Source organism: Sus scrofa, chromosome 9 (genome assembly GCF_054392235.1).
Source record: "Sus scrofa isolate SSC_HxYL_T2T_F1_AM1 chromosome 9, Sscrofa_HxYL_maternal_Yorkshire_Landrace_v2.0, whole genome shotgun sequence".
Lineage (NCBI taxonomy): Eukaryota > Metazoa > Chordata > Mammalia > Artiodactyla > Suidae > Sus > Sus scrofa.
In genome coordinates, this window is record NC_139391.1 from 77,396,600 (window position 1) to 77,424,388 (window position 27,789).

General features: G+C 38.3%; 2 long non-coding RNA genes across 5 annotated transcripts in view; one reads left to right on the forward strand and one right to left on the reverse strand.

Annotated features, from left to right (window-relative positions):
• The window catches only part of CDK6 (cyclin dependent kinase 6), a 249,728-nt gene that overhangs the window by 210,590 nt on the left and 11,349 nt on the right, over positions 1-27,789 (reverse strand). The gene's annotated exons all lie outside the window — the stretch shown is intronic.
• LOC146400001 (uncharacterized) lies at positions 72-5,541 on the forward strand. Its single transcript, XR_014815780.1, has 2 exons — positions 72-891; positions 2,361-5,541. It is a non-coding gene; the product is annotated as an uncharacterized LOC146400001 (long non-coding RNA).

Here is a 27,789-nt window from a genome sequence, read left to right on the forward strand (position 1 = left end):
AACTTTAAAGCAAGAGGTCATCAAGCTTGAATCCTTCTTTTTGAAAATGAGGAAACTGAGGCAGGGAATAATTTTTTTTTTTTTTTGGTCACATCTGAGGCATATGGAGGTTCCCAGACTAGGGACTGAATCGGAGCTACAGCTGCTGGCCTACGCCACAGCCACAGCCACACAGGATCCGAGCCGAGTCTGCAACCTACATCACAGCTCATGGCAATGCAGGATCCTTAACCCACTGAGTGAGCCAGGGATCAAACCTGTGTCCTCATGGATACTAGTCGGATTCATTTCTGCTTCACCACACAGGGAACTCCCCAGGGAGTGATCAAGATGATCTGCCCAGGATCTCTTTGTGAACTGTCCTTTCCGCTGTACCATTCCACTGCTGAATGCAGCAAGGGTACCTCCCCAAATTAATTTTCAGGAGGGAGAGCATATGGTTCTTAAACCTTAAAAATTATCTCATATTATTCAAGGAAGCTTTCAAAATACTTGGAAAAATAGAAGGGTATATGCTTCAACATAATTATCAATCCTTTTGAAGGAATCTTAGCTAATTAAAAATGTGACCTAATTTTCTAACACATACTTCCGGCTTAGCAAATGCCTGTCATTTTCTAAAATCATGGGATGTATGTATTCATCTTTAGAAGAATCCTCTTGACTCCTGCCCTTTCCTCCCAGAGGCACAACCAAAGACACAGGGTGCCCGTCTATTACATGAGCAGTTGTCAACTTTTCAACTGTCAGACTATTCTGGCTTGTGCACGGAGCCTCAGTTCCCACTATTTTAGGAGTTTATAATGTAGGATCATTCCCTCCATAGAAAACTGCACCTTTTTTTTTTTTTTTTTTTGTCTTTTTCTAGAGCCACACCAATGGCATATGGAAGTTCCCAGGCTAGGGGTTGAATAGGAGCTGTAGCCACTGGCCTATGTCACAGCCACAGCAACGCAGGATCCTAGCCATGTCTACGACCTACATCACAGCTCACAGCAATGCCAGATCTTTAACCCACTGAGCGAGGCCAGGGATTGAACCCGTAACCTCATGGTTCCTAGTCAGATTCATTAACCACTGAGCCACAAGGGGAACTCCCTGCACCGTGTTTTGAACATTCTCATTCCCTTTGGTGATGAAGAATGTCGACGGTGGTGCCCACACAACACTGCAGACTGGGGTTTCTCAACCTGGCACTATTCACTGGTACTAAGTCCAGATAACTCTCTGTTGTGGGGGACTGGTCTCGCTGTCCTGTGCATTAGAGGATGTTTACGGTACCGCTTAGTCTCTACCCACTAGACACCAACAGTAGCCCTCTAGTTGTCAACCAAAAAATATCCACCAACTGTTCCCTGGGGGCAAAATCGCCCTGAGAGAGGAGAGTTCACTCTATGTCACATTTTAATACAATTTTAAAGACATACTCTTCCACAAACCCTGATGTTAGGATGACTGGTGGTAATTAATCTTTACAAGTTTTCTTACATATAATAATTGTTACCATATTTGTGTATATATCATCTCAATGTAATTTGTGAAGAAAAAGAACATCTCCCCTAATCAACCCAACAAGCATTTATTAAGCACCTGCAGTACAGTCAGCAGTATGCTAACGAAGTCATGGGCACTTCTCACAAAAAAACTTTTTATTAAAGTTGAGGAAAGAGGACATGTACATGTGACAAAGCCACGGGCGCTGCATGACAAGACAGAATACAGAGCTACGTGGGTCAAAGTAACTTTGCTGGGGAGAAGTGATCAGCAGTAGCACTCAAGTTTCCAGAAAGGCCCTGATGGAGCTGATGCTTTCTGGGCTTAACCTTTGACTATGTGTGCCTATCGAACGGAGGAGGCAAAGAAGAGAAGGTAGGCCATGCAAGGGAGCCACATTAGCAAGGCTTGGTGGGGAAAGCGATCAGGCTCCACCTGGGAGCCGCACAGGCAGAGTTCATTTAGAGGATGGTGTAGCATGAACACATGAGACAGATACAGATGACAGAGGGCTCTGAAAGACAGGCAGGAAAATCTGGACCTCAAAGGTCTTTTGGAGCACATAGTGATATGGGACAAAGGCATGATATAAACTAGAAGATGGTTCACAAAAGAAAGGAAGCAGTTCCTGTTGTGGCTCAGTGGTTAACAATCCCGACTAGTATCCATGAGGATGCAGGTTCAATCCATGGCCTCGCTCAGTGGGTTAAGGATCTGGCATTACTGTGAGCTGTGGATTAGGTTGCAGGTGCGGCTCCAATCAGGCGGTGCTGTGACTGTGGCACAGGCCAGGGGCTACAGGTCTGAATCAACTCCTAGCCTGGGAACTTCCATATGCCACAGGTTTGGCTCTAAAAAGATGAAAGACAGACAGACAGACACACAGACAGACAGAAAGACAGAAAGAAAAAAGAAAGACAGAAAGAAAGAACAGCAAAGGAAAGAAAAAGAAAAGATGGTTAACACAAAAGAAAGGGGAGACTCAGAGACAGGATTAAGATGGCGGAATAGAAGGACTGGAGCTCACCTTCTCTTATAAAAACAACAAAATTACAACCAAATGCTGAACAACCTTCAACCAAAAGGACTGGAAACTTTATAAAAGATATCCTACTCCAGAAGACAAAGAAGAGGCCACATCAAGAGAGGTGGCCGTTTTGGGAAAATCTGGCCCCACCCATTAGCACTGAGAAGCCCCAGGCCAAACAATAATCTAGGTGGGATCACAGCCCCATCCATCAGTAAACAGGCTGCCTAAAGGCCCCCCCAGGCACACAGCCACCTCTAATCTCACCCAGAGACAAAGTCCCATCCACCAGAGGGATAGGAATCAGTTCCACCTACCAGTGGGCAGGCACCAGTCCCTCCCATCAGGAAGCCTATAGCAAGCCCCCTTACCAACTTCAGCCACAAGTGGGCCAGACATCAGAAATAAGAGAGGCTACAACTCTACTGTCTGCAAAAAGGAGACCACACCAAAAACCTATACAAATGAAAAGGCAGAGAACTGTAACTCAGATAAGGGAGGAAGAAAAAGCCCCAGGAAAACAGCTAAGTGAAAAAGACTTTAGACTATGATGATGGTGAAGATGATGCAAGACATTGGAAATAAACTTGAGGCAAAGATCAATAATTTATAGCAAATAATGAGGAAAGAAATACAAGATGTAAAACTTAAGCAAGAAGGGATGCAAAATAGAATAACTGAAATAAAAAAATTCATTAGAAGCAACCAACAAGAGACTACAGTAGGCAGAAGAACGAGTAAGTGAAGTGGAGGACAGACTAGTGGAAATCACTGATGCAGAACAGAAAAGAGAAAAAAACATTGAAAAGAAATGAAGACAGTCTCAGAAAACTCTGGGACAACGTTAAACGCACCAATATCCATATTATACAGGTGCCAGAAAGAGAAAAGAGAGAGAAAGGGACAGAAAAAATATTCAAAGAGATAACAGCCGAAAACTTCCCTAACATGGAAAAGAAACCGCTCACTCAAATCCAGGAAGCACAATGAGTACCACATAAAATAAACCCAAGGAAGAACACCCTAAGACACTAATGAAACTGACCAAAGTTAAAGACAAAGAGAAGATATTGAAAGCAGCTAGGGAAAAGAAAAAATAACATACAAGAGAACCTTCTGAAGGCCAGAGGGGAGTGGCAGGATATACTTAACGTGATGAAAGGGAAAGAATCTCTAACCAAGATTACATTACCCAGAAAGGCTCTCATTCAGATTTGAAAGAGAAATCAAAAGCTTTACAGATAAGCAAAAGCTAAGAGAATTCAGCAACATTAAACCAGCTTTACAACAAATACTAAAGGAACTTCTCTAGGCACAAAAGAGAAGGGAAAAAGTTAGTTACACAGCTATCTATTGATGGAACCCTGGAACAGTAACAATGACAATGAAGAGGGAAAGATGGGCACCAGGGACATTCTGAAGGAAAACCCTACTGGACATGGATAAAGCCAGACCATGTCAAGTAGAAGGGAAATTAATCTTCAAGGCTCAAGTCTGGATGACTAGACAAATAAGTGAGGCAAGAATCTATCATGCATGCCCATATTTACAGATTTCAGCAGATTTTACCTACCCTAATTAATCTTAGGAGATCTTCATTGATCATATTATTTAATCAGCTCATTTGGCTCAATGATATTTTATAAAGGAGGCCCTGGAAGGAGAACCATATAACACGACACACGAACCACCAAGATAAACATTAAGCCAACAAGGAGCAGAATTGAGGCAATGCAGCCGTAATTTGGAGGGAGATTTAATCTGCGGTGTCTGTTGCCTAAGGTTACCTCAGGCCCTCCTCACTAGAGTATAAATGTACCTTTTGTGAGGACATCACTGAGCCATCCCATTTCCTTAGTCCTTTTTAAAAACAAACAAACAAAACACCTGATTCCCTAGCAGGGTCCAAATACAATGAATTCAGAAACTCAACAAACAAAAATTCAACATACACTCTTTTACCTCTTGACTTTCACCATCCTAGTTCTGAGCCACACTCAACAGAAGTCCCCAACTTTCCAGTTGCCTTTAATTCCATCCATCTCAGCCATTCCATCTTGCTCTCAATTACAACTGAGGAAAAATATTACCCCTATACTGGGTTTTCCTCTTCCAGCTCTTTTCGTTTTGTTTTGTTTTTCCGTCTTTTTAGGGCTGCACCCGTGGCATATGGAGGTTCCCAGGCCAAGGGTTGAATTGGAGCTGCAGCTGCCGGCCTACACTACAGCCACAGCAACACAGGATCTGGGCTGTGTTTGCAACCTATACCACAGATTAAGGCAAGGCCAGATCCTTAGCCCACTGAGCGAAGCCAGGGGTGGGACCTGTGTCCTCACGGACACTAGTTCGTTACCTCTGAGCCCTAATGGGAACTCCTCTTTTTGCTCTTTGATTAGAGAAAGTACTAACATTGGAGTGCTGATTATAGACATGTTAAGTTTATTAATGCTATTTAGTGTTTGGCCCATGTATTTCCTCCATTTTAATGCCACTGACTTTTATATCATTTTTTGTCTCCTACAAACTGATGCCTTTTGGTAAGGCAGAGGTTTTGAACCATGGCACTATCACCGTTTTGGATTTTCTTTGTTGTGGGGAGTTGTCCCTGTGCACTGCAGGATATTTAACAGCGTCCATGACCTCCACCTGCTAGATTCCAGTAGCAACACCCCTCTCCAGCTGCGACGAAGAAAATGTACCCAGGGACTGCCAAATGGTTCCTGGGAAGTAAAAGCCAATCCCTGCTCAAGACCACTGCTGAAATGTGATCTTGGGAGACAAATACTGGTCAAGTAGTGCTTGTATAATCCAGACTCAAAGCCTGAGCATATGAGTAGAAGGAATACACAGGAGTAACTCTGAAAGCCTATTACTTCTTCAGCTCTAAAAAACACTACTCTTCCTTTTGATTCAAGAATGCTTAGAGCCTCGGCTATGGTACAGTAGGTTAAGAATCCGACCATAGCCTCTTGGGCTGCTGTGAGGCATAGGTTCGTTCAATCCCTGGCCCAGGAGCCTCCTTATGCCACGGGTGCAGCCAGAAGAAAGCAAGGAAGGAAAGAGGGGAGGGAAAAAGAAAAAAAAGAATGCTTGAAGCCTCAGTGAAAGAAAACTGGTTACAAACCTGTGCCCCCTAAGCAAGGGGCATGAAGAATGGCGCAGCAAGAACTGGGATGAGTTAGAAGCTGAATAATGCAGCCAGCCTGCTCCAATACCTCGAACCACCACCATGCTGCCCCTCCCCTTAGGTTCAAGCCATTTGGGATGAAAAAGATGCTGTTTCAGTAAGTAAATTAATTTTATTTAACAGTGAGTTAATTTCATTTAAGGTGTCTTCTAGCCATCATGAAGCCAAGCAGCATTTCTGCTCATTGCTTTAAAATCCATTTTCTGTAATGATGTTCCAACTTCTCCATCTGATGAACATGATTTTCTGGCCAAAATGAGCAAGCACGAGAAATCTGTGGCCAAGAACTGATTATGTTCATCCACGCCATTTACTCTTCGTGAACTCCTTCAGGGTCCTAAGGATCTGCTACAGTTGAAATTTCTCCTGTTTTTTGTTTTTTGTTTTTTTTTTTAATTGTTATAGCTTGGTCCAAGGCATATGGAAGTTCCCAGGCCAGAGACTGAATCCAAGTGGCAGCTGTGACCCATGCCGCAAGCATGGCAACACTGGATACTTTTAACCCGTTGCTCCCGGCTGGGGATTGAATTTACACCTCAGCACAAACTGATCCACTGCAGTGGGATTCTGAACCCAGGCAGCATGGCAGGAATTCCCTCTCCTGGTTTTTACCATGAAAAACTACTGTTAAGTCTTGGCATGCAATTTCAAACCTCTCTAGTAACACATATATAGCTTTGAAGTGCTTAGTCAAATTTGAAAATAAATCCTAGAGCTGCGTTTTCATGACAAAAATGGAATTTTGCTTCTTAAAGACTCAGACCTTGGAGTTCCCCAGTGGCTCAGCAGGTTAAGAATCCAGTATTGTCAGTGCTGTGGCATAAATTCAATCCCTGGCCTAGATACTTCCAAAGGCTGTGGGCACAGCCAAACAAAACAAAACAAAAGACTCAGATTTTAGTTAGAACAATAAAGAACCAAACGTCAACTGATTTTCTTAACCATGTGGACCAAGACCAAAATTCAGTCTCTCCCAGACTGGGGCTTTCATCCCCCACAGCATGTCTCCGACTCTCTGAAACATGAACTAAGAACCAGCTGGTATGGGATGCCACACCAAAAGCTCCTTCAAGAGCCAGTGCTGTGATGGGCCCTTGAAAGTGGAGCTTATGAGGGAGGCCCAACTATTGAGGACACCCAGGAAGCTGTGGGGGCAGAAACCAGGAGGCAACTCACTCCCCGATGCAAGACTACGGCACTCCTTATGGACTTCTGGGGTCCAGAACCCCTGGCCCAGGAGGCCAAATGTGCAGACACTCCTGAGGGTCTTGTTCCCTACGATAGATACAACCCCTTCCTCTTGAGCAGGCTTTAGTGGTCTCTATTCCCTTCAATTCTAACACTAAGCCTAAGTGGCCATGTCAGGAACTACTGCCTTGTTCTCACTTCCTGGTCATAACATGTCATTTAAAAATCTGTCTTCTTGTGAGAGAGAGGGAAATGGGCAGTTAGGATTTAATCGTACAGAGTTTCAGGGTAGGATGACTTAAAAATCTTGGAGATGGATAGTGGTGATGGTTGCACAATGTAGATAAATATTTATACACTGAATTGCGTATTTGAAAATGGTTTAAATGATAAATGTTATGCATAGTCTACCACTAGAAAATGTTTTAAAAAATCTTTCTTAAAAAAAAAAGTATGATTGAAACATCCTGTCTATAGACAATTCTAATACTCAACACGAAGTAAAACTAGATACCTGGGAATTTTCCCCTGATAGAAGTGTTTCAAATTCTCCCAGATTTAGCAATGTACTTTGAGAAAGTATCTAGATCTATTTAACATACCCCTTTCAAGAAGTGAACAGCTGAAGACTCTGAAGTGACTCTTTTTGTAATGATTCCTTTCCTTTCTTTTTAAAGTGATTCTATTTTTATCGCTACTTACCACTTTATTAGCATCTTTACAAACATGCAATTGAATGCAAATGGATATGCACATTTATCCACGTAAAAAAAAAAATACAGTGAGGGGAGGGGGTGGGACCGTGAATGAGAAAAGGAGAACCCAGTGTCCTAAATTGATTACCACTTATCTATATGTTTAAAGAAGTCAGTTCATCTTTAACACAACAGACAAGAGTTTCTCTGTAACCAGATAATGGGCACAGCATACCATGTAAAATAATAACAGTAAAAACCAAAAGGAATTTCACAACATGTGGGACAGAACAAAACCTTGTGTGCAGGTCAAGTTTTTCTGCAACTCTTTTATTCCTGTTTTTCTACTATAAGACCAAAAGCTAGATGAACACAGGATGAATTTACCTTATGCTTCCCACAAGAGACAAACTATGAAAAGAATAAACAAATATATGTTTGTTTAGGTTTTGGGCACAAGGTCAACAATTTAAGATTAACCATGCTGAAATCATAGCTTTTTCTAATTTTGGAGCCAAACTCTATTTCATTCTCTATGACTCCTTTGTACTTTTGGCTGTGTTTTTTCCTTCATTTTTCCCCCTCTAACTTCATTTCTTCTGTCTAGTCTAGGTATACCCTCTCAGAGCTGTAAGTTCTTTGCCGTACTAATTTTAACCTTTTAATGATATTTCAAAACTTTAAGAAATAATTTATTTAATTTGATCTCTTCTAAATTTATTGGGGTCATTTTCTATTCTATTTAATCTATATAGAATTTTCTTCTTCCCATATATTTTTTTATTGTTTTATTCTTCAGCTAAACTCTCTTTGACTGCTACGACCTCAACTTCTCAACTTTTCCCTCCATAATCAGTAAGTTTAAAGAGTGAAATTTCATATCTAACCAAAACATAATACATTTTTGTTTCCTCAAAAGATATAACGTAAGGCCTTCACTCACCCGTCATGAATAGCCAAACCGTAAAACCAAGTAAACATTTTATTAACTATAACTCTCTAATAGCAGGCACAGTTAGTGTTCATCATAACTACAGTTCATAAAGTTTCCAATAAAAGATAAATCTTGACATATTTGCTGAAAAATCAACAAAGTGTTAAATTATGAGTTTTAGTGTTAAATGTATTTTGTCATATTCTAATTCTTTGAAAATGAGGCAATCTCATAAGAGATGACAACTTTCTATTCACCAGGCATTCTTACTGACTGGACTCCTCAATTATGAAGTTAACAAAAAGGCGTCCCTATAAAAGTTGATAAAGCAATTTACAAAATTAGAAATCTCAAATGGTATTTTTCACTTTTAGTGACAATTAAAGAGAATTTCCTGCTATAGGCAGAATGCTCACTAAATTAGCAGGAGATGAGAAAATGCAAAGGAATCAAAAAGGAATCAAAACCCACAATTTTTGTACTGTTGTGGGCAGCACCAGCAACTTGGGAGACTTAAGCATATGCTACCAATTCTCAGAATTCTAAAGCAGCCTCCCAGAGAACACGCAAGAAAAGAAGGGGTGTCCTCTGCTTTTGCCTATATTGGTCATTATTCTTGTACTTTCTATTATGATCTGCAATACTTTCAAATGCTCTATACCTTCAAGTTGAATTGGCCAAATAGTTTGGTAGAAATGCTTAGGCATGTCTCAAACAAATGATTCATATTAAGAACCTTCTAGAGAGTAAATGTCGTTTAAAGTAATTTACTACTGATTAGACAGATGTTCTGACTGGCAAAAACTGGGTTTGTCAATTCGGTTCATCTTCTTCCATCATTTACTTTTTATTTTAATCATCAACGAAGTGCAATTCCACTTTCAATTTTCTGGTGGTCTGAACCTTTCTAAAAATTTTATGCTTTGAAATGAAGCTCTTCATGTAATTTCTCAAGTATTTTGAGGTTGGGTGGTTAGATGAACAACCAGAACACAATCCGTTTTCAGCTGGTAGAGTAGTCAAATAAACAAAAATAAGTTTCTGAATGAAAGACATTCAAAGGAATACATATTACTGCATATTTTCAGTATGATTATGTAACAAGACGCCACTTCAAAGCTAACTTTTTGTTTGGATTGCATGTACAAAAAAGGTCAGGGCCATGTTTTCTGTAGGAATTTTCACTTTTGCTTGTTTGGAAGCAGTTAAAGGGCCAAAAATTCTTGCTATTTAGAGACCTCTGTAAAAAGGAAAACACATAATGAAACATTTAACAATAAATATTTATGGGTTAAATATAGCATTATTCTTGCTGTAATATAGATACTTCTTCACTGAAAACGACTGCTTTAAAATTGTCTTTAGTGATAAAAGATTTTTAAAAGAACTTCACATCTGGATAATCTATAAACATAGTTTAAAATTTTTTTTCATAAATTTTTAAACAAATTGGTTGTCTACATGGATAAACTCTCAACCATGTCCTGTTAACTAATATTTTAACAGCCCAGGAAAACATGTAAAAAAGTTTCCAGGTCTTCTAAACTTTTCAGGGTGTTCTGAAATGTTTCAACGTCCTATGTCTCAATATTAATAATTTTAGAGTCTAACCATTTTGGCTAGTTCTAAGAATAAAGCTAATAAAACACAATCTGGTTTCATTCCCATAGCGGGCCTCTTCTGGACCATTCAGAAAGTGATGAGGTTCTGATGAACAGGTCCATGATCTATTCCTCCCCCCCGCCCCACCCCCCGACTTGGCCTTCTGGGTCACTGAGCCTTTCCTATAAGCCCAGTAGCAGATACACTGCAACTGCAGCTTGAACTTCATTTCCTTCCATTCCTGCCCCAGTGATTAGACTGCACAGAAACAATATAGAGACCAAACGAAGTATAACAGGACTGCCTCAAATTGAGAAGTAAGGATATATTTATTTATAGTTCGGGGCCAAAGCTACTTCTAATCATCAGAACAAAAAGCTTGTAATCCAGTGCAGAGTCCAACGGCTCACACTTAATGCCATTAATTCATTAAAAACAGAAAGGGTGGCATGAGTTTTCATTTTCCAGTTTGGGGATGAGGAAACCAAAGGTGCCCTGACACCCTCAGTCTGGACCAAGGTCATTTGATATTATTAGCTGGAGCGCGGCTGCAAAGAGAAACCAGGAAGTGCTGAGTCATCACAAACATAAGTGACACGTCGTCAGCATTTCTGGTGCCAGATTCAGAGGTGAGTGTACTTCCTTTGACCTACTGCTCTTCCTTCCTTTTCTCGCTGGCCTAGGGAATGGAAAGCTGACTGCCATCAGGCTGGGGGGCAGCATGAACCCTAACAAAAATAACACTATTAATAGTCCCAATTCCACATGCATGTCTCTGCATGTGGCTGTTAATGCAAATGGCTGAAAAAAAATTTAATTTTAAAACATGTATGTTATATACATAGCTTTTAATACCTGTCACAATGAAGCAATTATACCTCTAGTTTCTGGTATCAGAATACAGGGTCCTCCTGAAATAATCAGCAAGCTTCTGTTGGCCTGCAGTACATGTGCATTTAATTTCCCAAACAGGCCCGACCCAAACAGTCCTCTGACCCCATGATCTCTGCATTACTAAAATCCTACAGAGCAAACCCTAAGGAGAAATAACACCTGGACTCAAGGTGACCTTGAACAGATCCTTTAGATGCTCTGTGCCTGTTTCTCTATGGGAAAAATGGGAATAACCATCCTCTCTCAGCCTCTGTGACTGTGGTTGTGAGAATAACTATATTAATTGCACTTAAGAAGTAGACAACTGCCAGGCAAAAAGGAATGGCACGTTCCTTATCTATTTAAAAACAGATCAAAACAAAACCAAACCTCGGTGTCAGGCTAGCTTCTATGCATCTTCAGAGAAACGTTCAATAATTTTAGTGCATCTGAATGTCTATCATTCAGGTTAGAATCCACACACAAAGATAAACCTGGGAAGACTAACACTTGTCCATGGACAGTGCTCGGTAGTATTGGACTATATAAAAGTATACTTTTAAAAAGGCAGTCATATATGAGAAATATTACAGTAATATTTTATTGAGGGAAGAGGAAGTTGATGCAACATAAAGAACTGGTATTCCCGTCGTGGCTCAGCAGAAACGAATCTGACTAGTATCCCTGAGGATGCAGGTTCCGTCCCTGGCCTTGCCCAGTGGGTTAAGGATCCAGCATTGCCATGAGCTATGGTGTAGGTCGAAGACAAGGCTTGGATCTGGTGTTGCTGTGGCTGTGGTGTAAGCCAGCAGTTACAGCTCTGATTCAACCCCTAGCCTGGGAACTTCCATATGCTGCAGGTGTGGCCTTTAAAAAGAAAAAGAAAACCCCCCAAAAGACCTGGTATTCATCATTTTCCTGCAGAATCCACATGTCTCCAATACCTTATTCAAATTAGATCAACTTTTCCTCAATCATCAGCATTTAACTTTTTAAAATTCTGTTTAATGTTGTACCTGTAGTATCTAAACAAAAGAAAAACAGCAAGCATTACTTTTTGCAATATTTTATTGCATTGTAGCACATTATTTACTACATAATGTATTATGGAATAAATAAGTACTGTGAACTAACCAGGGGTTTGACTACATTTACAAAGTTATATCCTCCCAAAACCTTGAGCCCCCAAACCTAGATTTAGCAGTGGCCTCTGGGCGGTCATTTTTTTCAGTCCCTTTACCATCTTTATATGCTTTTTTGACACAGATGGGACTGAAAAGATTTACACTCTCCCTACTGTGTGTAAAAATAGCAGGAAGATGCTTCTCGACCCTTGATTCTCAAAAGGAAGAACAAGACTAGGGTGGCTTCCAATGCATTAAGTCTTGAGATTAAATGTGGAAAGGACTGCAGCACCTGAAAGATGACAGAAGATGGAGAAGAATGCCAGGTGACCAAACAGCTCCACCAAGCAGCAAACATTTATTAAACATCCTTAATACAACCACTTGGATTTTTTTTTTTTTTTTTTTTTTTTTAGGAGAGTGGTTTTGTTCATGGAATGGGTAGCTGAACCCAATGAAGTCCTCTTCAAATTCTAATATTGTGTGCATTTCTCACTCTCTTACACAGAATGATTCAGTCCTACTGGGGCTGCCTAGTTTTCTCACAGATAGCAAGCCCCAGGCAGCCATTACAGCAGAGAATAGCTTCAAGACACTGATACCTGGAACATGGCTTGTTCAATAAACAATAATGTGGTGGTATTCCCAAGGCCCTGCATGTAAGCTCAAACTTATCATTTTAAAATTTCACGCTCAAACTTCTAATTTTTTTTTTTTTTTTTTTGGTCTTTTCTAGGGCCGCACTCGCAGATACGCAAGTTCCTAGGCTAGGGATCTAATCGGAGCTGTAGCCGCTGGCCTTCACCAGAGCCACAGCAAAGAGGGATCCGAGCCGTGTCTGCAACCTACACCACACAGCTCATGGCAATGCCGGATTCTTAACCCACTGAGGGAGACCAGGGATCGAACCCGCAACCTCCTGGTTCCTACTCAGATTCGCTAACCACTGAGCAATGATGGGAACTCCTGAAACTTTTAAATTTTAAGATGCCAGCACAGTACCTTTCCCAAGAATACAACACGTTAAATTACTGCACTGTGGTTCATGAATTTGTTCATGGTTTACCCTACAGGCATTCAAAAGTCCCTGCTCAATCATGTTCAATAACATCTATGAGGTTGATGCCAACCCACAAGCAGCAGAATGTATTTTCAACTGTCATACAAACTGGGTGATCAGATCTTCTATCTCAGAAGCAAAGGACACATGTGTGAGATAATTGCCTAGCACCAGGGCTGCAGGCTCCTGACACTGAGCGATTTTCCTCTAGGCAAGCTGCAGCTGAATTCCCAACCTCGGTCTGCATACCCATGATCTCAAACCTTTTTTTCCCAACCGAGGCCAAGAAAGCAAAGGCGATTCACAATCGTTTATGATTTGGGGTTTTATTTCTACATTAAAATGGGATAATTTTTCAGGCCCTCAAAGTACTTCAAATCATATTAGGGTAGCAATTTACCCCTGCCAGAATCAGTTTACTGGAATTCTTGAGTAAGTAACTGTGAAAAAGAGATGGAGGTGAAAATCATGGGTGTAGAAAATTTGGGAGAGAAAGAGAAGCAATCCTATATAGCACTGGTTGCCCTGGGGGAAAAAAACTGCACTAAAGCTTTCTTCATCTGAGCAGTTGGTTTTGTTCCCTGACTGCTCCCCCACATATCTAAGTGCTCTGAGTACATTCCCAACTCCTACTGCCAAGTTAAAATGAAAACGTTCTCAGTCTAGAAATGATTGAGGTGGTTTTCTTTAATCAAATTAGAGCGGCCAAATGTTCCTTTCAAAGGTAACTGTCTACTCTGCAGCTGTATGCAAACTACCACATCAAATGTGAAGGAAAAAAAAAAATAGCGATAGAATTGTGTCCTTTACAGTACAGTGCTGGCTGCAGGGATGGAGAAACAAAAGCATCAGTACAGCTAAGAATTACATTCACAGTGGGCTTCCAGAAATATGCTGACTTCACAAACTGAACAGTGTACTGAAACTTCCAGTATATAATTAGTTATTTTCAGGAGGAGAGGAACATGGGGGGAAATTCCCCTTAAAAACAGCAAAGCAGCAATAGATACCTTGAGTCATTTACCCTAGTGACCAAAGCCTCAAAGAGAAACATTAAATGACTTCACACATACACAAATCTCATAGACCTTGCTTTTTTCACTTCCTGTCTCCATCAAAAACACACTACAGTGAGTAATCTTGAGTATCCAACAAGCTTCAATTAAGCTTGTAATGATTCATTTACATGCAAAATTTATTCTTTTAAATCATCACGACATGGGAAATTCCTGTGAAGAATTAAATTCATAGTGAGTTTATTTATTTATTTTTTTGGTTTGTTTCTCTGAAGAAAAATCAATTGGTAAACATTCCCAATATGATGTCAAATTAGTTACTGCATGTTATGGGTTTCTATCAGCTGTTGGCTTTGGGGATGGAATATTAACAGTATGAAAATCTAGAATGACAATGAATTAAGACAGCCAGGTGCAACAGGTTATGGAATAAAGAGACTATGTTCTTTCTACATTTGTAGTTCTTCTCCAGATGATTATAATGTCCCCCACATTAAGGAAATGTAGCATAAATAGCCATAATGGCAACCAGTTTTTACAAAAAACTAATGGATATATAAGGTAGTAAGAAAGCAAAAAGATTAAGACCTGCCATAAACAGCTAGGAAAGGGACAAATACATGAAACATCTGTTTTCAGATGTTAGCCTACAGCAAGTACAGGTCTGCCATCCCTGAGAGAAGGGAAACAAATGAGGTGAGCCCTGTACTGCCCCAGGTTTATCCTTGTAGGCAATTTCCAGACTCTCAGGTACAAGGAAGAAATCCCTGTGAGGTCCAGAGTCTAACTGAGCTGATTAGGCAGAGATCAGAACTGAGAAGACAATGAAGCCAAGGAGACTAAAATGCATGAGACAGAATACTGAAGGAAAAAGCTACCCAGCGAAAGAGCTTCAGAAATCTACATGGGATCTACTGAGTTCTTGCCTGAATATCAATCTGCACATGGGGAACGGCATGAGGCCAGGCAAAAAAAAAACTGCTTCTGAGGAAAGAACAATTACCAAGAAGTTGTAAACTGAATGACTCCTAGAGCTCACACAAGACAAGACATCTTTCTAGTTCCCAGCAACCGAAGAGGAGAGACCACAAAAGGGTAATGCCACCTTAGCAGTGAACCTTAACTAGCCTTGAAGTAAAGCCTACACTAGATCCCCTCCTCACTAAAAAAACACTAAAAATAAGCTTTAAAAGGATCAAACTGAACTGCTAGTAATTTTACTGCCCATCAGAACAAAGTCCAACATTTTTAAAAGTATGGAATGAAACCCAGCAGTCAATAATGTAATATTCACAATGTTTGGCATCCAGTAAAAAAAGTATTAGATATGCATATATACAGGAAAATGTAGCACACAACCAGGAGAAAAATCAGTCAATAGAACTAGACCCGACCCAGATATAACACAGATTATGAAACAGCAGACAAAGGCAGTAGAGCAACTATTATAAATAAGCTCAAAGACTTAAAGGAAAACATGAACATAATGAGAGGAAAATGGGAAATAGTTCAAAAAAGAATCAAACGAAATATGTATCAAGATAGACTATATGAACCAAAACAAATCTTAAAAAAGTTAAAAAAAATTAAAAGTCTATAGGTGGTCCTCTGATAATAACAGAATTTAATTACAAAGAAAGGTATTTGAAAAATCCTGTATATGTCTGGAAATTAAAAAACACAAATTTAAACAACCCTTGGGTTGGAGTTCCCTGGTAGCTCAGCAGGTTAAGGATCTAGCATTTTCACTGCTGTGGCTCAGGTCATTGTTGTGGCCCAGGTTCATTCCCTGGCCTGGGAACTTCTGCATGCTGCAGGCGCAGCCAAATAAATAAATAAATTACCCATGAGGAAGAGAAGAAATTACCAAAATACGGACAAAATATTTTGAATGACATTAAAATGGAACCACAGTTTGTCAACAATTGTGGGAAGTAAATAAAACTACATAAATGCCTATTTTTTTCTCAGAAGAAAATTCTACAAACAATACACTAACCTACTATTTTAAGAAGCTAAAAATAAGAACAATTTAAACCCAAAGTAAGCAGAAAAAAGATATAAAACTAAAAGTGAGTATCAGTGGAACAGACAACAGACAAATGATAAAGGAAATTAATGATACCCAAAATTGGTTCACTGTCCGTAAAACTGACAAAAATCTATCTGTATTATCAAGAAAAAAGAGAGAACATACAAATTACTAATAACAAGAATGAAGGAGGCCAATCACTACAGCTTCTAGACATTAAAAAGATATGATACAGTGGAAATTGAAGGAACACTGTAAATCAACTAAACTTTGACAAAATTTTTTAAAAGATAAAAAGTTTATGCCAATAAACCCTCAAACCTAGATGAAATATACAAATTCTTCAAAAACACAAACTGCAAAAGTGATTCAACCTATACGTCCATTAAGGAAATAAAATCTGTAGTTAAAAACCTTCCCAAAGGAAAATGCTAGACTCAGATGACTTCCTTGGTAAATTCTATTAAATGTGTAAAAAGAAAATAATACTAACGCTACACGAACTCTTTCAGAAAATCTTTCAGAGGAACTGGAAACATTTATCAACTCATTTTATGAGGCCAGCATTACCTCCAAACCAAAACCTGAGACATTAGGAAAAAAGAAAAGCATAGAACAATATCCTTCATGAACATAGATATAAAAATTCCTAGCAAAATTCAGCAGGTAAAATTGCAAAAACAGTTTTTAAAAAGGCAAAAAAGTGGAAAATTTTCACTACCTAATTTCCAGACCTACTATAAGACTACAGTAGTCAAAACATCATGGCATTGGCAAAAGTACAGATATATAAATCGATGGAATAGACCAGACCCAAATTTATATGGTCAATTGATTTTGACAAAGGTGCCAAGGTAATTGAAAACGAGGAAGACATATAGTCTTTTCAACAAATGGTGCTAGAACAGATGGATATCCATAAAGGGAAAAAATGAACCTTGACTCTTACCTCAAGCCACACATGATTTAACTTGAATGTATCACAGACTTAGCATGAAAGCAAAAACTAGAAAGTTCTAGAAGAAAACACATGGAAAAAAATCTATGTGCCTTTGGGGTAAGCAAAAATAAGATACAAAAACACAAACCATCAAAGAAAAAATATGATAAATTAAACTTTGGCAAATAAAATCTCCTCTTTGAGAGACACCATTAAGAAAATGAGACGGCAAGCCAAAGACCTGGAGAAAATATTTGCAATACATAAACCTGACAAAAGACTGTTCCAGAATATGTAAATAACTCTTATAACAGGATAATCCAGTCTTGTTTTAATGACCAAAATATTTGATTAGATACTTCCTCAAAGAAGGTGAAAGAATGGCCAATAAGCAAAGAAAAGGTGTTCAACAACATTAGTCACTAGGTAAATGCAAATTAAAACCACAATGTGGTATTAGTTCACACCTAATATACAATTAAAAGGACTGACAACATCAAGTGCTAAGTAGGATGCAAATCAAATGGAACCCTCATATATTGCTGGTGGAAATATAAAATGGTACAACCAGTTTGGAAAAGTTTGGCAGTTTCTTAGAAAATTAAACACACATTTGCCAAACAAGCCAGCAAACCACTTCTAGATATTTACCCAAATGAAATGAAACCCATGTGTCATATCAACACAAAGACCCATCCATGAATGAATGTTCACAGCAGCATTATTCATCATAGCTTCATACTGGAAGCAACATAAATAACCATCAACAGGGGAATGGACAAATTATGGCAAATCCATACAATGGGAAAGAACAAACTACTGAGACAGTCAACATGCATCAAGCTCAAAAAGTATCTGTAAAAGTCTGACACAAAAGAACACAATTCTGTTTGACACCATGTATATGAAACTCCGGAAAGGACAAATAAAATTAATGACCAAAAAGAAAATTAGTGGTTGTCAGGGGTCCAGGTAGAGGAAGGAGACTGACAAAGGGGCCTAAGGGAACATTAGGATAATGGAAATGTCTTAGGTCTTGATTGTGATGGTGGTTCACATGAGTGTATAAATTGGTCAGACATCATAAAAAACACACTCTTAAAAAGGATGCCTTTTACTGTATATAAATTATATCTCAATAAACTTGATTTTTTTTTTTTAAAGCAAGAGAATATCCAAACATTACCGGGCATTTAAGAAATCCAGCAATAGGAAAAACAAAAAGGTTAGAAACAAAATACTGACTAAAAGAGAGAAAATACGGAAAACTTTTTAAAAATTCAGGACAATTCAAGGACATATTTACACCCACAAAATCAGAATAGGGCACTTTAAAAAAAAATAAAACAAGCAAGCAAAGAACAACAACAAGATGGTTTGAGGTTAAAAATATAATTGCCAAGAGTAATGTCAATAGATGTTTAGAAATAACATAGAAAAAATTCTTTAGAATAGAGCAAAACAGAACCAACGAAAATAGAATTAGAAGACAGAGGAAAAGACAGTAAGAGTCAGAGAAGTCAATCTGTATGATTGAACTTTCAGAGACTAAGAGGTCCTAACTGAAAGACTGAATATCGACTAACAGGGGAAACTCAGAAAGAAAAAAACAGAACAAATAGAAAGAAATAATTTTTAAAAATAAAACAAAACAATATATACATATAAAGATCCCAAGGAATGCCCAGCAAATTGAACTTTAAAAAACATCACACCCAGTCACATATTTAGGAAGAACACATCCTAGCAGCTTCCAAATAAAAAAGTCACTAAAAACTAATTAGAGAATCATATTGATAGATGATTTCTCATTGCTAACACGGAATATAGAGAGACCAATGCTCTGTGGCAAAATTTTTCATCCTGGATTTCTAAAAACAGTCAAATCACAATCAAATGTGAGGGACAATAAACATGTTTTCAAATAGGTAAGGATTCAGAAAGTTTATCTTCCACACACAATTTCTTAGGACGTTACTCACAAATATACTCTAGTAAAAAAGGGTGTGAACTACTAAAGAGGAAGAGCCGGGATCCAGGAATGAGTGGCTCCCAGTCAGAGGAGCAGTGAAAAAAAGTCCCAGGAAAACAACTGTTCATCAAGCTGGTATATAACCAGTCCAAAATAAATAAAAACTTCAGAGAAACTTTAGGAAATGGGACAATTCAAAATCAATAGATGGTATAATGAAGTGTTTGAAAAGAAAAAGTTTAGGCTGTGATAAAAGCAGATAATCCAAGAAAAAATAGAAACGCAATTATAAACTCCAGGAAAAACAAAGAGGCACTACACTAAAATAGGGTGTAATTTTTTTGTTTCTGTTTTTGTTTTTGCTTTTTAGGGCCACACCTACGGCATATAGAAGTTCCCAGGCTAGGGGTCAAATTGGAGGTGTAGCTGCTGACCTACGCCACAGCAACATGGGATCCAAGCTGCATCTGAGACCTACACCACAGCTCATGGCAATGCTGGATCCTTAACCCACTGATCGAGGTCAGGGATCGAGCCCATATTCTCATGGATCCTAGTTGGGTTCATTGCCACTGAGCCACAAAGGGAACTCCCGAGTGTAATTTTTTGTAAAGTGATGGAGAGTAAGAAAAGAGAACCTAAATGTCTATATTTCAGAAAGAAAGACTCCTTCAGTTTCATAAGGTTATAACACTGGACCTACAGTTGTAGTTGCAAAACAGAATGCAAATGTTTAACAACTTTAGCAAAGTAGCTGATAGAGGTTGTGACTAAAGGGAGTACAAAGGTGAGGAAAGGTTAGGGAAACAAAAAATTCTTCTCTTACTAAATGGAGAATCAAAAAACACTGCCAAAAGTGAAAGAACAAAAAAATGATCTTTCAAAATGCTATTCTAATTTATTATAAAAAAATCCCTATCTAACAAAAGATGAAGGAGATGAACGGGAAGTAGTATTATTGATGAGCTAAATCTTCATTTTTTACAGTAGGAAGTTAATAGTTATTATTTGGATTTTAGGTACCAAGAAATAGAACACAGCACATTATTTAGATTTACAGAAGAACTATCAGAAATACCAAAAACAGAGTTAAAAGAAGTTTATCTTAGTACTGGGAATAGGGATAACTGGGGCAGGAGTCTTGTTTTGTTTTGTTTTTTAACCATACTCTTCCGTAATAATCGCCACGCATAAATGTCGTGATTACAAAAAAGAAAAAGAAAAAGAAAAAAAGGAGGAGGGCATGAGTTCTTTCATACTCTTTCTAATAAGAAATGACATATGTCCCCTCCCCTTGAATCCCGGGGGTTTGAACTCACTTGTAACCAAAAGAATGTGGCAGAAGTAACACTGCCAGTTCCCAAAGGCACTGGCTGGCTTTGAAGCCACGAACCATTTAAGTCCAATTACTCTGAATCCTTGATGCTGAGAGGAAGCCCAGGACACATGGAGAGGCAAGGCATAAGTGCTTTGGTCCTCAGTCCCAGCTCAGGCCCTAGGCTACATCAACCAGCCTGCATGAGCAGCAAATCCAAGAATGAAGATGGATCGATCAAGATGGATCAAACAGCCCAGCTGCTATGTCAGCTCCAGCTGAAGCCTCAGACATCACAGAGCAGAGATATACCACTCCCAAATACATTCTATTCCAATTCCCCACCTACTGACTCTTCGAGCATGAGAAAAAAGGCTGTTTTAAGCCCCTACATTCTGGCGTAATTTACTGCACAGCAATATTAGAATAATTACTTTAACAGAAAATGTACTTACTTTAAAAAACTACAAACGACTCCCTTATTTCTCTATTGACTGGGAACACCACATATTTTCACTCTAGTCTATTCTTTTCTATCCTATTCTATTTTATTGTATTCTATGCCACTCCACTCTATTCCATTCCTCCATTTTTTCTTCCTCTCTCCCTTCTTTCTCCTTTTCTTCTATCATTATTGTTATTATTATTATAGCTCATCATAACTAAGTCATGTCAGATTCTTCATGTGATCACAATCAACGGATCTAAGCAGAGAAGAAACATGCTTGGAATGACAGCACCAAGTAGGAGTATTGGGGCAAGGTTCCTGATGGGATCGGCCACCTGTAAGGACAGGTAGAGCTGTTTATACAACGGCTTTACAGCTTATGTCAGAGTCTTTAGCAGAACGTATGACAATCTTTTTAAATAACACTTCATAATCCAGAGAATATGAAACCATGTCTTAAAATTCCCACCAAAACATCTGAATCAATTCTGCAACAAATGATATGACCACCTAAAACATCAGTAAATACTGTTTACATAAAATCATGTTTCTAATTTAATGAAAACAGTAGTGGAAGAATTAGATTAGATGGAATATATCTTAAGGTCCAGTCTACTTGCTAATCACTGTTATTAAATAACTCTTAATTCCTAAGTCAGAACCCAATTTACTACTATAACTATTAGAGGCAATACAATCCTAGAGTTTCAAATGAAGTACTAATGAGTGAATAGAAAAACAACATATCTGTTAAATTTTGGTGTTAACTTACATTTTTACTATCATAAAGTTTGCTCATAGTTTAATTATTCAGTTAGTCACTCAACAAATATTTACTAAACTATGTGCCAGGCACTGTTTTAGATATTGGGGTATATAAAAGCAGTGAACAAAATGGACAAAAATTCCTGCCCTCATGGGGCTTATGTTCTAATAGGAAGCATACATTCTATACTAATTCACTCCAACAAATGCTTGCGTGCAAGGCACAATGGACAATGTGAAGACGGCTGAAGTAAGGGCCCCAAGAAAAAGCAATCAGACAGCCTATGCCATTTTATCATTATTACAGAATTAAGAGAAAGTCTAAGTTTACTTATTCAACAAGCACTGATTGTGGGCTGTCGTAATAGGCCAGAATTTTCATCTACTTTCAAATCACTAGGTTTCAAATTTCGAAGTCTAAGAAAATCACATTTATGTAATAAGCCATGACAGGTTTTGTCCCTGTTTTATATATTCACCATATAGTATCTCTCACCTCTACCACAATTTAGCTCATCTTCTGCCACATTCTTCCCTCCTTTTAATGAGTGTGTGGTCCTTTCAGATCATAGGATATATCTCTAGATCATTCGGTCCAATGATGGTTTCCCTTCTTAATTTTAGTTTATCAACTGAAGTGGGGGGAAAAACTATATCATTTTTCATAAACAAAGATGTTCCTCGATTCATCTCAAAAGTCCTGTTTTCCTTGGACCAGGAATTGGCACCACCCAGTCAAATACATGCTTTTGTATGGTTCTCCTGGAGACCAACCTCATCATTCTGAGTCAGTCTTTTTTTCTTTGCATACCTAACTAGTTTAGGTGAGGACCCAACTGGCATCATTAACCCTAGGTTCTAGACTAATGAATTAGTACTAGTAGTAGTTAACTAAATTACCACTGATGAAATCTCATGGGCTTAAAATAATTTGTAATGACTAGCAGGATGTTACAACTTTTCTTCTGTGTCTTAATAGGGAGAATGTGTTATTTCAAGTTAGGGATGCTGTCCTGGTTCTTTAAAGGGAATTCCATAGTTTAAATATGCTTAATTCATGATTCGCAATGGGAATCCGTTCTAACCTGATCTCTAAATCTGTCTCTTGGTTTCTTACGGCTCAACAAAAAAACATTCCTTTTTTTTTTTTGGTCTTTTTGTGCCTTTTCTAGGGCCGCTCCCGCGGCATATGGAGGTTCCCAGGTTAGGGGTCTAACCGGAGCTGCAGCCACCAGCATACACCAGAGTCACAGCAGCAGGGGATCTGAGCTGCGTCTGCAATCTACACCACAGCTCATGGCAACGCCGGATACTTAACCCACTGAGCAAGGCCAGGGATTGAACCCGCAACCTCGTGGTTCCTAGTCGGATTCGTTAACCACTGAGCCACGATGGGAACTCCAAAAAAGCATTCCATTTTTTACCCAAGGCTATTTAATAACTTCTTTAAGTGATTCTACATGGTTGGAATGTAGACGACATCATCTAAAACTCCCAACTTGAAACCACTCGGAGAGTGTCTCGGTTTCCACCAAAAAGCTTTAAATGTACTGTTCAGAGCTAAAAGCCTAAACTTTAAAATGCAAAGTTGTCTTGTGTTTTTCTTGTTCTGTTGCTGAATAGGCATAAGCATTAATGTGCCCAATGTTATACTTTTATATCTTCTCAAAATAAAGCACTTAAGGAAAAGTAAATGTTTTATACTAACCATTAGGAATACCTAACATAGAAACTGATGAGATTACTTAGCAATCAAAGGAAGCAAAATAAAAAAGATATTTCTCTAGAGATTAGTGCCCCTGAAAGAGAACTGCTTCTTTTCCCTGGATAGATCTTAGCGACTTAAACACAGAGGATATGGAATGAAATTTCAAATGTCCTAAGGCAGTCATGCCATAAGAACTTCAGAAAATAAACAAATAGAAATTCCAATGTGTGACATAAGAAGGAATAATTCTGTTTGATATTTTGAAATTTAAAAAGAGAGAAAGAACAAGCAATGATTTCAGCTCCTCTTTGAGTTAATCTGAATAGTGAAATACGAAAGAAATCAGGCTCCCATCAATTTTGACACTGTGTTCTCAGGAGCTCTGTGTCCTCAGACCCACCCACAAAAAAATCCATTAATGAACAGGATACAGTATTGGATACGGCAACACCAATTACCAATACCCAGGTAAGAACTGTGTTTTACTATAATTACTATAAATCCAATATGCATCTTTTCAGAAATATCTAGCTCCATTCATATTTTCACATTGTGGGGGGAAAATGAAAGTACTATCAGTCAGCAATACAGATAGCTGTGTACATGTCAGTTTCCTCCACAAAATTATAAACTACTCGAAGGCAGGAATTTGTTTTGTTAATATCTTACATTTGACCTTCATATACGTAATTCCATTTGATCACAAAAACTCTAAAGTCAAGAGTTGTAATAGTTTCTACTTTATTGTGGGAAACTGCAGTCAAGAGACATGAAGGAGCTGACTCTGGGTCACTCTGCTAATAGAAGAATCAGGATAGAATCAACTATTCTGACTGCTGGTCCACGACTGGGAACTTTTTAAAAAACATTACTATGGAAAATTTCAAACATATACAAAAAAAGAGAGACTAGTGCAAGAAATTTCCACAGCTTCAACAATGATCAGCTTGTTTCATCCCTACCCCGTTCTGAAACACATTTCAGACTTAATACCATTTGGGGGGGTAAACATTTCAAGATGTAGGTACTCTCTCGGATCACTGTCAATCATACTGAAAAAATACTTAAATAGCAGATAATCAATAAATATTTGTTGAATGCTATAGATCTCACAGATGCTTTTAGACAGTATTACCCAATTCTGACTAAAAAAAAAAAAACAAAAAAACCCAAAAAAACACAACAACTCTGAATTAGATGGCACAGCACTTATTCATTCATTTACAGATATTTATTCTGGGCTACAAGACGCACGCCACCATGCTAAGAGCTTGGGGTACAGCAAGGAACAAGAAAAAACAATTCCTTCTTTCAGGGACCTTAAATTCAACTGTTCTGGGTGCACAGACATGTGTATACACACACACAGATACATACACACATCAACCCTGTGTATCTTGAGGCAGTGGCATTAATTCAGGCTAGATGAATATTTCTTAACTAAACCTACCAGTTGTTGAGGTGGAATTCAAATTTTGTGTATTCAAATTATGAAGAAGAATAGAAGACAATGTTTTAATGGAATTCAGAATTTTTTTTTAAACCTGTTACTTCCCTTTAGTAATTTATGTCAACCACAAACATTTAATTAAATGTAAATTCCAAAATATGATAATTGACAAGTTTGCAGTATTTTAGAGTTTATCTAGGGCTTTCATGTGTATCCCTTTTTAAGCGGAATTCAGAATCTTGTTATCCTTTAGAAATTATTAGGAAAGCTTTATTTGATTCTGCTCCTCCTAAGAGTTTTTCCAGCACAAAATTAAAAGAATTCAGGCAACTGATTAAAATGTATTTAAAATATCACACATTCTGACATTTTAAAATGTTCAAACCATTTTCGACTTTTATTGCATATGTGCACATTTCCTAAGGTTAATGTTTTCTTTACAGTACATAAATTAAGTCCAAGACTGTACAGTTAACTATGGGAATTGCTTACATTTTAACACTCACTTTAATATAAACTATACAGGCTGAAGTAAAACCAAACAAAACTTTGTCTTTTCCATATTTATTATTCCCAAGAAACCAAATAAGTATAACCCAATACACAGATCCATTTTCCCTCTTTATCTGACACTCCTCAATATTAATATTCATGTGACGGAAATAATCTATATGGTTTCTTCTTTAATAACTGTATCTCCTTTCTATTATTTCATTCATTTGTTCATTTATCCATCTTATTTCCACTGGATGTAGAATGTAAATAGACATGACCAAAACCACGATACACTCTCCGCTTCAAGGAGCTCACCACTGGGGTGTAGAAGCTTAGAGGATCAGAAAATGGTGGTGTGAGGGATTAATATTATATCTTATACAACAGACATAATAACATAAAGGGGCAGGTGTATACTAAATGCCCTAAGGGAGATCTACAGTTGTCAGGGTTCAAAGGAAGGAGCAATTTTATCCAAATGAAAGTATTAAGGATTACATCACACATACGCACACAAAGGTGGCATTAAAGCTTGGTTCTGAAGGATGCAGAGCATTTCAACAGGCGGGAACAGTGGTACAGGGAGGGGCGCTGAGCGCACACCCCAAGATTGGCACCAAAGTCACAGAGGTGGCTGGCAAAGAGCAACTTGAGGGGAAATGGAAGTCAGTTTGACTATAGGATACGTGGAATAAATGCACACAAAGAACACAAGAAAATCCTACCAAAGCTGAAGCTAGTATTGAAGATAAATGGACAGTCACAGGGAAGATTTTAAATATCAGTAAATACTTGAATGCTTACTAAATGACCTTGGTGTCAAGGTCATTTAGTAAGAGATGCATTACAGTTAATACCAATAATCTCCCAGGGTTTAGCCTGAGATACTAACACTATAGGCAACTCTAAAAGGATGAAACGTTCTCACCTGAGGGGTTTATAATTTAATTTATTTCTACTTCACTCATTCATTCAGGAAACATACTGGGCAACTTCCAGTAATAGACAGTTATTTATGGATATAAAAGAACACAGGATCCTTGTCCTCAAGTCCACAAACACAAAATCATTAAGCTGAAAATACATTTCTATCCCAGGGGATGACCATTAATCATTCTGTCGTGTTAACACTGAATATAAATCTGTGTTTGAACCTTAGTTATCCTCAATTTATACCTACACTGTATGGAACTGCAATAAAATAGCCAACTAAAAATAAGACACTTCTTTTATGAAATAATTTACAAAACAATTCCTACACAGGCCAAAGGGGGTTGGATTAGGTTAACTATAAGACACTTTTCAAAGAAAAAAATTCTTAAATTGAGATTCTAACTCTACTGAACCAATAAGATCCTTCAGTTAGGCCAAAGAGAAATCAATCATTTAAATGGCTACTTAAATGACAAAGCCAGTAACTGTTCAAATTTAGGTAAACCCTTAAATATTTAATAATAATTCTCTGCCAAATGGACTACCAGGCTTGCACTTGCACACTCACACAGATCCCTGGCACATGCCTTAAGGTGCTTTTATGTCACCTCAATGGAGAGCAGTTACATGTGCAGCTGGTAAAACAAAAGCAAGTATGGTGGCAAATTGGTGACATTCAAAACAACTGCCTAGTGGCTCTTATAAAACTCCGCCCTCTGACTGCTCACCTGCCTATCTCAGTAGACTTAGCATCTACAGATTACCACTTAAATGATAATCTTTTTGTAGGCAAGCTAGATAACCACCTGTGTCCATTTTCAGTGCTGCCTCCTGGCCCTGGGATAAAGCTCAACTTTACTAACACTACCTTCTCCTAGTGCCAATTCTCCTGCATTCGTATTTCATCGCTGCTGTATTCTACCACACTGGGAAGCTCAGAATTAATTTCCTTCCTAATAAGACTGAGAAGTTTATCTGAACCTCATGAAAAATAGAAATCATGTGATTAGTTCTTTAAGAAGTACGGGTAACAAATACCTATGTTCTTGGATTGGAAGAATTAATATTGTTAAAATGGACATACTACCCAAAGTAATCTACAGATTTAATATATGATCCCTATCGACTTAGCCTTGACATTTTTCACAGAACTAGAACAAATAATCTTAAAATTTATAGGGAACCATAAAAGACCCAGAACTGCCAAACCAATCCTGAAGAAAAAGAATAAAGTAGCAGACATAACCCTCCCAGATTTCAGACAATACTACAAAACTACAGTAATCAAAACAGTGTGGCATTGGCACAAAAATAGACATACGGCTCAATGGAACATAACAGAGAGCCCAGAAATAAACTCATACACTTATGTTCAATTAATCTTCAACAAAGGAGACAAGGATACTCAGTGATAAAAGACAGCCTATTCAGCAAATGGCATTGGGAAAGTCAGACAGTGGCATGTCAATCAGTGAGGCTGGAACACACCCTCACATCACACACAAAAATAAAAGCAAAATGGCTTATAGAC